The sequence below is a fragment of the Sinocyclocheilus grahami genome, unplaced genomic scaffold (assembly GCF_001515645.1).
Source record: "Sinocyclocheilus grahami isolate Dianchi unplaced genomic scaffold, SAMN03320097.WGS_v1.1 scaffold582.1, whole genome shotgun sequence".
Taxonomy (NCBI): Eukaryota; Metazoa; Chordata; class Actinopteri; order Cypriniformes; family Cyprinidae; genus Sinocyclocheilus; species Sinocyclocheilus grahami.
Genome location: NW_015505761.1, coordinates 883,562 through 895,382, shown reverse-complemented (window position 1 = coordinate 895,382; position 11,821 = coordinate 883,562). Strand labels below are relative to the sequence as shown.

The following is an 11,821-nucleotide window of genomic DNA, read 5'->3' as shown; positions in this document are numbered from 1 at the left end:
TCACACACACACACTCTCTCACACACACACACTCTCTCACACACTCTCTCTCACACACACACAAACACACACGTGTTGGCAGCGCTGTCACATTTGTTTACCATTTGCACTAACTGCGTTTTAAAATGCCTCTGATCTCTCCGGTACAAAAGCGAGAGATTTTTCTAAAGAAACCTCTTTTAGAACAATTATCATTTCATATTTTTGTGCATACATGAGTAATGACTATTTTATTGGAACTTTCATTTAACTGAATGATTTCCAAAAAAAAAAAAAATTTGAAATGCAAAAGTGGAGTTCTGTGGCATCTTCTTGCACTCGGATGTGTGTACGGTTTTTCTTTTGTTCCCAATCAAATGCCTTGTAGGCAGTGATAATGTCCTTTCCACTAACTTGTAATAAAATGTGATCTAAGTAGCAAGTCATGGTTAACTATGGCTATTTGAAAAGGGGTGTGGTCTTTCTATATGTCCCGCCTACTGTCTTGTTTCAGTAGGAAACAAGTCAACACACGAAAGAGATTTGCACTTACGTATTATAAGTAGTAACAAATTAATTCAAATATTTGTGTTAGTTACATTTGAAAATAAAATAATAGGCCACCTCATATTTTACCTCTAATACAGCACTATGTCCAACTGCTTTGTGCGTGCGCACGGCTTCCGGTGCATGTGGTGTGTGTACGCGCTCTGGCGTAGTTTACGTTAAAGGGTGTGTTGATATCCAGCCGAAGAGCAATCAAGCATAACTTCAGGCGAGCAGGCTCAGAAGTTGGGAATACGTGGAAAGTCACCACTCCCGAATGAGTTCGCGCGAGAGAACGTAATCTTTTAGTTTTAAGTCGGTTTGAACAATCCGGATAAGCGCAAGTAAGTACCATTTTGATTAGCCGTCGTACCTACAATGACTGTGCACTGTGTAAACAATGAGTGACGTATACGCGCGAGAGATCACTTCCAGCGCTTGCGTAAACTACACCAGAGCGCGTACACACCTCATGCACCGGATGCCGTGCGCGCGCTCAAAGACAGTTACACATAGTGCTGTATTAGAGGTAAAAAGTGATATAAATACTGTTCGGTTTCTCGCACAAACCGATTGTTTCGTGTCTTAGGACATCAATGTGTCGTCACGAGCTGCAGGGTTTAATTTGGATTTGTCTGTGCATGTTTCTTTTACTCTCATAGATTTTGTTACTATTGCCATCCATTATACGACTGATAGACTGCAACGATTAAAAATGATGATTAAAAATCATCATTTGTGTTCTACTGAAGAAACAAAGTCACCTACATCTTGGATGCCCTGCAGGGGGTAAGCAGATAAACATCACATTTTCATTTTTGGATGAACTATCCCTTTAAGCCAAATGTTTTTACGGGTTAATTATTCATGTCTGGTGCACAAATGGACTACTGAACGAGAGTTTGCGGTTAAATGTGTGGAATTAACTGACTACGAGACACTTGCAGATGAAAATAAGCTTACAATAGCAACATTTAAAAAAATATATTTTCATAGAGACAAATATGCTCAAGCTGTTTCAAAAACCAAAGGTAATTACAATAGCAAAACACAACGTCCAATGATAAATATTAAATGGATTCAAAGTTGCCTTTTAAGTGGTCTGAATGTGAACTCCTAACACTGCTGTTGCTCTAAAAGAGGAAGTTGTTATGGATCGCGTGACTTTCATACCTTTGGACACTAAAATATTGTCCGTTTCAAAACAAGTTCTTGGAAACCTCTTGTAGACAAACTGTTATGCAGCAAATAAGTGAGATAAAGCCCACTCTTGTATTATCTTGAAGAGCCAGACTATTGACAAGTCAATTTCATTATGTAGCTAGCATCTGGCCAAACACCACCCACTAGACAGAAAGCAGCTGATATCTGACCCACATGAAAAGCAAGCAACCACAGTTGTTTTGTTTTTTTAACGTAAAATCTGAAAATTGATGCTGCCACGATATTTGGTTGGTGTACCTCAAATTTCAGCTTGTTCGAATAATGGAAAATGACTTTATGATTAGAGGTAACTCATTGGCTGCATTTGGTGATGCTTGGCTACTCATTACCTTAAACAAAACTGAATATCTTTCAAATATTAATGGTTTTGAATTCTACAAATGTTTGTAAATTCTGTGACTAGTCTCATGCTATTAAACCGTTTTCTTTCCTGGGAGACTGAACAAACCTTGTACACCCTGACTCCCAGAAGTAGTGTTGCAAGTTCAATGCAGTGCAAGTTGGATTGGCAGCTCTTGCCAATTTAGAGTAGTGTATGTATCGGACAGTCTGTCTGAGTCTGAGACTAATTGTTGTGTAACAAGTGATGTTAAGAGAAACCTGATACGACCGCTTGCTGCTCTAATGGGCCATAGCAAGTTTGTTTTCTGCTGTACAGTTGAAATCAACATTGCGGATGATATTGATACGGGTGTCATCCCAGATGGATCCATAGTGGTGATGAGCTTGGTGTGCTTCATAATTCTCTGCTTCATTTGTCATCCCTGCTTTGGAATAAAAGTGCACTGATATTCAATTCTAACATCTATGACCATTATATGAACAAAGTTGCCAAACATTCTATGCTATTTTGTACTAGAAATATTGCAAAAAAAAAAAAAAGTACAGTTTATACTATAATATAGAAACTCTAAATGTTAAAACTGAAATAATTTTACATGTGAATTTTGGAATTGCATCGTTATAATGTACAGTATGAAAAATGGATGATCTAAAGATTCTAGTGTCCTTAAATTATTCTGTTATACACATTTTCAGAACTTGAAATAAAACGAACATCAACTGAAGTAAGATCAAATATATAAAATACCTTATTTTATCTCAGATTTCACTAAGTTAATGCACTAAATAGGGTTGCAAAAAGGTGGAAAATTTCCAGTAAATTTTGGAAACATTCCAGAAATTTTGGAATATTCCAGGGATTTTTGGAAAGTTTCCAAGAAACTTACCGGAAATGTTCCACCCCTTTGGAACCCTAGTACTAAAGCAATTCAAATTTAACTCATGAAAATGACAAAAAAACACAACAAAATTACTAAAACTTCATCCAAAATTTTAATGAAAATATAAAACTCGTAATTCCAAATATGAACAAAATTGAATATTATATACTACTAAAATAACTATATTAAAAATCTTTAGTTTGGCGAGTATGATACTAGTATATTGTGAATACTAAGTTCAAGCTTTAAATGGCATTTGTTGTCTACACCTGCTTAAAAAAAAAGATGTTCTGGCATTTCTGTTTGGTGTGATTAGTGGCGCAAAAAAATACTTCAGTCACAAGTTAGGTTTGTCATTGAAAGTTCCCAACAAATACTACAGTGACTCCATGGATTGGATTGTTGTGTCTTGGCCATACAGGTGAGGGAGAAGAGGATGGTGAGCAGTCAAGCCAAGTACGAGCTGATCCAGGAGGTGGGCCGGGGCAGTTACGGTGTGGTTTACGAGGCAGCTGTACGGCAGACCGGAGCTCGCGTGGCTGTGAAGAAGATCCGCTGTCACTCCCCGGAGAACGTGGAGCTGGCCTTGAGGGAGTTCTGGGCCCTGAGCAGCATCCAGAGCCAGCATCCCAACGTCATCCACCTGGAGGAATGCATCCTCCAGAGAGACGGCCTCGCCCAGCGCATGAGCCACGGCTCCAGCTCCTCGCTCTATCTGGAAGTATGTGTCACAGCCAGCACAAAGCTCATCCAGCTTAGGTTTACGTTAGCTTTACAGCAGACAAATCAAAGAACTTGCTGGCAAATAGTGCTGCAAAACGATTAATCGCGATCAATCGCATTAAAAAAAAGTTTGTTTACACACGGTGTGTGACCCTGGACTTCAAAAGCAGTCATAAGTCTCTGGGGTATATTTGTAGGAATAGCCAACAATACATTGTATGGGTCAAAATTATAAATTTTTCTTTTATGACAAAAATCATTAGGATATTAAGTAAAGATCATGTTCCATGAACATATTCTGTAAATTTCCTACCATAAATATCAAAACTTAATTTTTGATTAGTAATATGCATTGCTGAGAACTTCATTTGGACAACTTTAAAGCCGATTTTCTCAATATTTCGATTTTTTTGCACCCTCAGATTCCAGATTTTCAAATAGTTGTATCTCCGCTAAATATTGTCCTATCCTAACAAACCATACATCAATGGAAAGCTTATTTATTCTCAATGTCCAAAAATGGACCCTTATGACTGGTTTTGTTTTCCACGGTCACGTGTGTGTACTGTCTATATTTATTATGTACATATAAATACACACGCGCATGTATATGGGTCAAAGACGTTAAGATGTCCGCATGAAAAGAAATTTACAAAAGTGATTTTATGTCCTTAGAAAGCACATTAAATGTAAGTAAAGTGTCTACTTTTAAGGTTTCAAATATGTTTTTGGAGGATAAAAAGTCAAAATCTGATTGTAATAATGTTAAATTGTCATTCAGTGTCGCACAATATTTATGTAAAAATTCAAACAACATTCTTATTCTGACCTGTACATATTAAAATGTATAATAAGAATAAGAGAGCATATTAAATTTTATTGTGTTTTAAATGAGTAAAAATTTCTTACTGACAAATGGGCAAAACCTGGCAAATTTTAGAAATTTAAAATTATAACTAATTAGTATTTGGGGTGAAAGTAATTAGTCTTTTAATATGTCATAAATTGATTTTTGTTGTAAATATGCCTGACAAGATTGTTACACTGAATGACATTTTAGTGGATGTCTTCTGTAAATCAGGGAAAAATGTATGATATTTATTTTTTGCTCAGAAAAACAAAAGCAAAATTGGAATTAAATTAACAGAAAACTTTTATTTTTTTTGGGGGGGGGACACAACAATTTAAAGCAGTATTACACTTATTGTTTTTATGCTTAAACCCTTTCTTCTTTGACCCGTATTTTTTAAATAAATTGTATGTGTGTATATATATTTATACTTGAATGTAATTTATATTATACAGTGGGTACGGAAAGTATTCAGACCCCCTAAAATTTGTTAACTTAAATGATTTTAGCAAATGGCTGCAATATAACAAAGAGTGAAACATTTAAGGGGATCTGAATAAATTCCGTACCCACTGTATATAAATATTTTATATATAGACCTAACACATTATTTTTCCTTAATATTTACATGTTTGTGTGTATTTATATATACACATAATAAATATATACATTACACACACACAGTATGTGTAAACACTTTTTTTTTAATGATATTAATTGTTTTGCAGCCCTAGTGGCAAACAAGAGGAAATGCAAATCACTACATTCAGATAGTTACTACTGTACATACTCATACTGGTAGAACTCAAATCAGTGAGTCGGATATTTCTGGACACTTTGGAAAGTTGCTGATCGAAATGTGAATTAAATATAAATCATTTATTATCTGCACATTAGTGCTGTGCCTTCGATATCCTGTCAGGAAACAGGAAGTGGCTAAAGGAGGAAGTGTCACTTACAGTAGTTTTTGGTTTATTAATAGAGATGAGGAAATCATTGGTGGATTTAGGAGATGAGATTTTAAAACTGACATAGGAACATTTAGTTTCTCTTCATTGCTATATGAAAAAATACAGGAATTTTCATCTGATTATTTGAATGATTAATTTGGGGTGTTTTGTGGGGAAGTCTACATAGAAAATTGTACTAAATGACATTTACTCTGAAAATTGTGGGGGATAACTGAATGATTTGTGGAAAAACTTGGCAAATCAGGGTGTTGCACATTATATACTCTTCACAAAAACCAAATCAAACCTCTTTCAGTAACTAAAGTGAACAGTTTAAAAGAAAATCTTTCCAAGTTTTCATACATTCCTGCTCTGTTACCCATTCAAAATAATAATTCTTAATTATTTGCATTCTGATTATTATTACGTAAAAACAATAAATATATTGTAATAATATTGTAAAAGAAAAACCAGGCTTTTATTTTGTCAGTTTTCCAGCAAATAAATAAATATATTTTGAGCTGCACGCATGTAAATTAATTATATGCCATGCATATAATTATTTAAATCACAGCTTTTGCAATTAGATAATCACACTAAGCCATGTTTTATTCTGGTATTTTGTGCAGCCCTGTTTTCTATACCGTTGATGAAGTGTAGCTATAGAGCTTAATTTAGCATTGTTTTACCATTGTGCTTTTTTTCGTGTGACAACTACATTATCCATCATTCTTTCCAACATAATCATAAGAAGTGGTCGACCGATATATCGCCCGATATTTAGCACTTTTCAAATATCGGCATTGGCTGATAAGTTTTTCTGTTTGGCCGATGTGTTCGAGGCGGGAGTTTTATTTTGATGCCGCTGAGAACGGCAGTGCCTGACATTCTTCCTCTTGTTCGCGGTCATCATTCAGTTCTGTCTAATACAGATAAATGTCTATCTAATGATCAGATAGAACTGTTAAACAAACAAACAAAAAGTATTATAATGATTGCTTTAATATTATTAGTAATAGAAAGGCAAACAATACTTTCTCGTTTGTCGTCAGCATTCAGCAAATACGCATTTATATAATTTAAACAAATCTTTGAATGACTAATGAACATTTAATTTCACAAACCTTGTAGACTTAGTCTGATATAGTTGAGATCTTGTGAAGTGTGCATTTGTATCCTGCATGATCGCGTGTGCTCTGCGTGACGGTTGGTCCGTGAGAATTGAATACGGACAGGAGGAGAGTTCAGCTTCACGGGAGGCGCGCGATCGACAAACTTCAAACTCGTGATTTCAAATTATGCTGCGCTTTATGCATTTGCCCACTGTCATATTCATGCCATTTTCACTGTGTGCTGTATGTAAAATGAGTGTTACCTTGGCTTTATTTGAAAGAAGGAAAAAAAAAACAAAAAAACAAACAAAAAAAATTTATATATATATATATATATGCTTCCCAATGACCACAAACTTCCCAGAATACTGAGCACCCTGTTGGTTACAGTTTACTTCCTTTTCAATTAGATTTGTATTAAATATTTGTGAAAAATGCTTTGTCTTCTAAAGTATAAGCATGTTTATTTTACACAATTATTATTAATCCGTTTTCAAATGATTTCAAATTTCTTAAATTAATTAAAATAAATAAAATTATATCAGCCATCGGCCACCCTGCTTGCCAAGATATCGGCATCGGCTGTCAAAAAAAACCCCATATCGGTCGACCACTAATCATAAGCTGCATAAAGCATCAATTTCACCCCTAATGTGCATTCTTTGCACTTTATTAAGTTGCATTAGTGCCAAGTAGGGCTGGGTATCGATTCAGATGTCCCGATTCGATTCGATTTCAAATTCAATTCGCAAGCTGTCGATTAGATTAGATTCTCGATTTTTATTTATTTTTTTATTACATTCAGTGAATATAGTTTTAATACAAATGCTATTGATATTTCTAAAAAAAATGAACCGTCGCCGCGCCATTCATTCATTGCAGAAATCATGGCGCCTTATGCGTGATATCAGATGCTTCCGCAGGTTTATAGTATTACTTTAGCACTTCACCGGAGCATTGCGAATCCCGCGAATGGCCATGATAAGCGCTGAATGAATGACAGGCTTTCTGTTGTAACATCGCGCAAGGTAAATAAGGGTGACATCTAGTGGAGAAGACTAATGATAAGATTCACGTTAATCAGATCTTGTTTTAAATGTGCTGAAATAAATCCCGGAAAAGATCGATTCGCGGCTTTTGAGAATCGATATCGAATCGACGTCATTTTAAAAAAACTATTAATCGGAAAATCGATTTTTTTGCCCAGCCCTAGTGCCAAGCGTCTTGCACTCATTTTTTTCAGAAAATCACACATTACATTGTAATTGCTACTTCTCTGGGAACTTCCCAGGAGGACTTAAAGGCAGTATTACGGCATCGCTGTATACTTTTGGGTTTAGGATTATGTCCACCAGACACTGACCAGGCATGTTTCTTAAGAATATATGGACTGTAAGCACAGCCCTTGAGTAGAGTAATTGACAGGTTCAATGAATAAATGCCTGGTTATTGAATAACAGTCTTCACAACAGTGCATATTTGACTGTTCTGACAGTCTAATTATGGCTGTTAGCAAGGTGAAGTACAACACAGTGAAAACGCTGTCACACATGCATCCTGCTGAAATAAAAGCCAAAAAAATCACCTTCCTAATCAACTAAATTGCTGTTGGCTGGCTTTTCTGATGATGAACTTAAAAAAGCAGCAGGACTACAAACTACTCTTGACTGTTGTACAAGGCAGATGGCACTCTGTAATATAAGTGGGTGATTATGGTATTGTGTTACATTTTGTGTCGGGTCAAGTCCCATGAAGATGTTGTGACTGAGTGGAAGTGAGCACAGTAAATGGGTTGTTATTCCTGGCCTTTGAGATGAGGTTGATTAGCACTCTCGCTGCTATAATTATAAGTCTGCAGAGGGCCGTTTGTCTGTGCAAAGCCTTCAGCATCTTCCATCAACATATGACAAAGAGGAAACGTGCTTCAGATTTGCACAGAAATCCCCAAACTGCTTGTAAAGGTCCTTCACGTTTAACTTCTCACAATGTGCTTAAACTTAGGTTAGTATCTTTTTAACATCACCACTTTCAACCATTGGTAAAGCAACATTTCACACACATAATTTAGAGTTTAGCACCATTTTTAGCAACAGACAATCAGTCAAAAGCTAAACAATGCTTGGCTCCTTAAAGGGGTCATAGGATGCCCATTTTCCACAAGTTGATATGATTCTTTAGGGTCTTAATAAAAAGCATGTAACATAGTTTGGTTACAATTTCTCAATGGTAGTGTAAAAAACACATTTTTTACCCTGTCAAAAACAGCTCTTTTCAGATCAAGCCGTTTTTGTAGCATTTTCCTTTAAATGTTAATGAGCTCTGCTGACCCCGCCCCTCTCTTCCGAGCTGCTCTCAGAGAGACTGTTTACTTTAGCCGCATTCATCGTGAAACTTGCTAATTAGCACATTATTAGGAAAGGCGATTTGCAAAGATTCATTACAAAACATTATACTCACTTCTTCTGTAGATGAAGCTGGATCATGAATGATTAGCACAAACATAGACCTATGAACATATATCTATTTATGTAGATCGGGGGCACATTCCCTTCATAAACAATGTAATCCACTGCGTCTTCAGCGGCTCAGATGTCAGGAGTAAATGACGAGTGCTATGTTCATTATTACATCCAACAACAGAACACCTCAATCGCTCAGGAGTCATTCTTGTCTACAACTGCTCCAGCGGTGAAACAATGACTATGGAGATAGAATTGTTGCTTAATTCCAAATAAATAGACTATGATCCACAAATAAATAGAATGAGATCCACAAATATATCTTAAAGTTTCACAAACATGAATTAAATTCACAAATAAATAAAATTAGATTTGCAAATAAAAAACATTCACAAACAACCACAACTTTGCCTGGCATTTATTTGTGAATCGAGTCCTGCGCATTTGCGAATTGTGAAACATTTCTTCCGTCAAGACGTGCTTCTTAAAGTGTGCCTCATCTTTTTGAGTCAAATTATTGCATATAATTTGTCAATTAGAATAATGAGACATTTGGGCTGTTACCAAACAAATGGTATAAATATCAACGAAATTAATCTTTACAATGCAGAGGAAACAAGTTGCATCTGAAGTGACATTTAGATGTCACACTGTTTAATGCAGCTCAGAGGGACATGGGATGCTTTAACCTGCAGTTACAAATGCATAGATAATGTTTTGATATTGTAAACAAAAAACGTCGAATACTGACATTTGAAATTATTAAAAAAATATAAATGTGAAATTTAAACCACCAGTAGATGGCAGCAGGTCACTGTTAGAGTCATTGCGATTGAACCGAATCATTGAAAGGTTGATTCATTCAGAAACGAAACAGTGAATGTTTTTTATTTGCAAATCTCATTTTATTTATTTGTGAATTTAATTCATGTTTGTGAAACTTTAAGATTTATTTGTGGATCTCATTCTATTTATTTGTGGATCATAATCTATTTATTTGGAATTAAGCAACAATTCTATCTCCATAATGGCTGACTGATGACAGCTCACTCATAGCGGAGCTAAGGTAAGACACCAGTCCAGTCTGTGCTGCAACGCTACTGTCTGTCACACAGACAGGCATCTGAGATCGGCTCGATTTGAGAAAGGGGAAAACATTTAACCAGATTAAAACAAAACACTGGGTGGATTTTTATCATTATAGGGTGGTTGTGTACACACACTGCCAACACACATTTCAGTTCAAACAACTTGTAAAAGTGCATGTAGCATCCTATGACCCCTTTAAATATCCATGCACTTTCACATAGACTTTAACATGCAATCTTAGGTAAATGGTAAAAAAGCACCTTAGTGTTTTTTTCTTGATGATAGATAGATGAGCAGGTTTTGACTATTTGTTTTGTTAGTTAAAAAAAATAGATGAATGCATTTGGTAAACTAACCTTAAGGGAATCTGCATTTTGGTTAATGATTTAGCTTAATCTAAAGAAAACGGTCTTATGTTTTGAGAGGTTTTTGAGAAAGCAGCGCTAATCTTGAAACGCGAATCCCATGTGGAGGGTATCGGGAAGGATGTGGTTAAATGTACCAACACATGACGTGCAGCAGTAACACGCATCTCCTCTATGGACAGTGTTGTTGTTGCTGTGCTTCAGATGAGATCGACTTTAAGAGATGTGCTCTGATTGGTTCCCTGTGCAGACAGATGGTTCAGCATTCATAGGTTGGTGCTCTGTTTTGTAATAGCCTGCAGTGGTGAGGAAAACATAAACCCGACGCTGGTTGTGTTGTGTAATTGCATAACTTGATGGGTGTAGTGTGGACTACCCTGTCATTCAGTCAATATGATACTTGTCAAACACTGTGAAGTCAATCCTTCGTATAATACACCTCTACTTTATAGCATTTATAAAGCTACTCTTAATACCCCTGCCAGCATAGTGGTGAGAAATTAATTATAAATACACTTGTACTTTAATTTAATGGTGCAAAGTATAAAAATGTCTCAATCTAATTCAGTTTGGCAGTTTTTCCCATTATCTGTGTGTGCTTTCAGTCACAATTTCCATCTTCCTCCTAAAATCTAAAACTTTAATTACATAAAGACGCAATGTATGATGTCAGGAAAAAATGGTGACTCCAAGGTAAATGTGCATGGACCGTAACAAGCATTTACTTTTATGTAAATAATTTGCATCATTGAGTCCAAGTTCCAAAATGACAAAACAGTAAATTATCTTTTCTGTCGATAATCATAGCATCATTTATCCACAACAGCTTGTCAGGAGAAAGTCAAACATTCACAAAGTTAACAGTAGCATTGGCTTTTTTCATACATCAACTTAAGAGTGCAGTCCAAAACTGCTGGATATATAGTAAGTAGGAATATCCTATATCCAACTATAGCATTAGCATACTGTTAGCATAACATTCCCACATCAAACTCAATAGCAGCTCTCTAGGTTTTAAAAGAGAACTGTATTTTCTCTAAAAGTGATTGTGTTTGATGGATGTTGATGTGTGATTATAGTCTTTTAGTGGCATGTGGGTTGTTATGAGCAATTCTAAGATTTCAGCAACAGAGTTTGGCTTCATTCCTTCAGAAACAACTTCTGTTTTTTTTCCTACTAAATTTCCCCTAGAGTATCCCCAGCAAGCAAATAATACTGGAACAGGATGAAATAACTGGAAGTTTGATTTTCCTTTTTGAGCTACAGTCATGAATGATTCCTTAAATCATGCAGTTAGTCGA

General features: G+C 35.8%; 1 pseudogene; it reads left to right on the top strand.

Annotated features, from left to right (window-relative positions):
• The window catches only part of LOC107556894 (serine/threonine-protein kinase pdik1l pseudogene), a 5,483-nt pseudogene extending 1,658 nt beyond the window's left edge, over window positions 1–3,825 (top strand).
• Window positions 3,826–11,821: the final 7,996 nt, after the last annotated feature.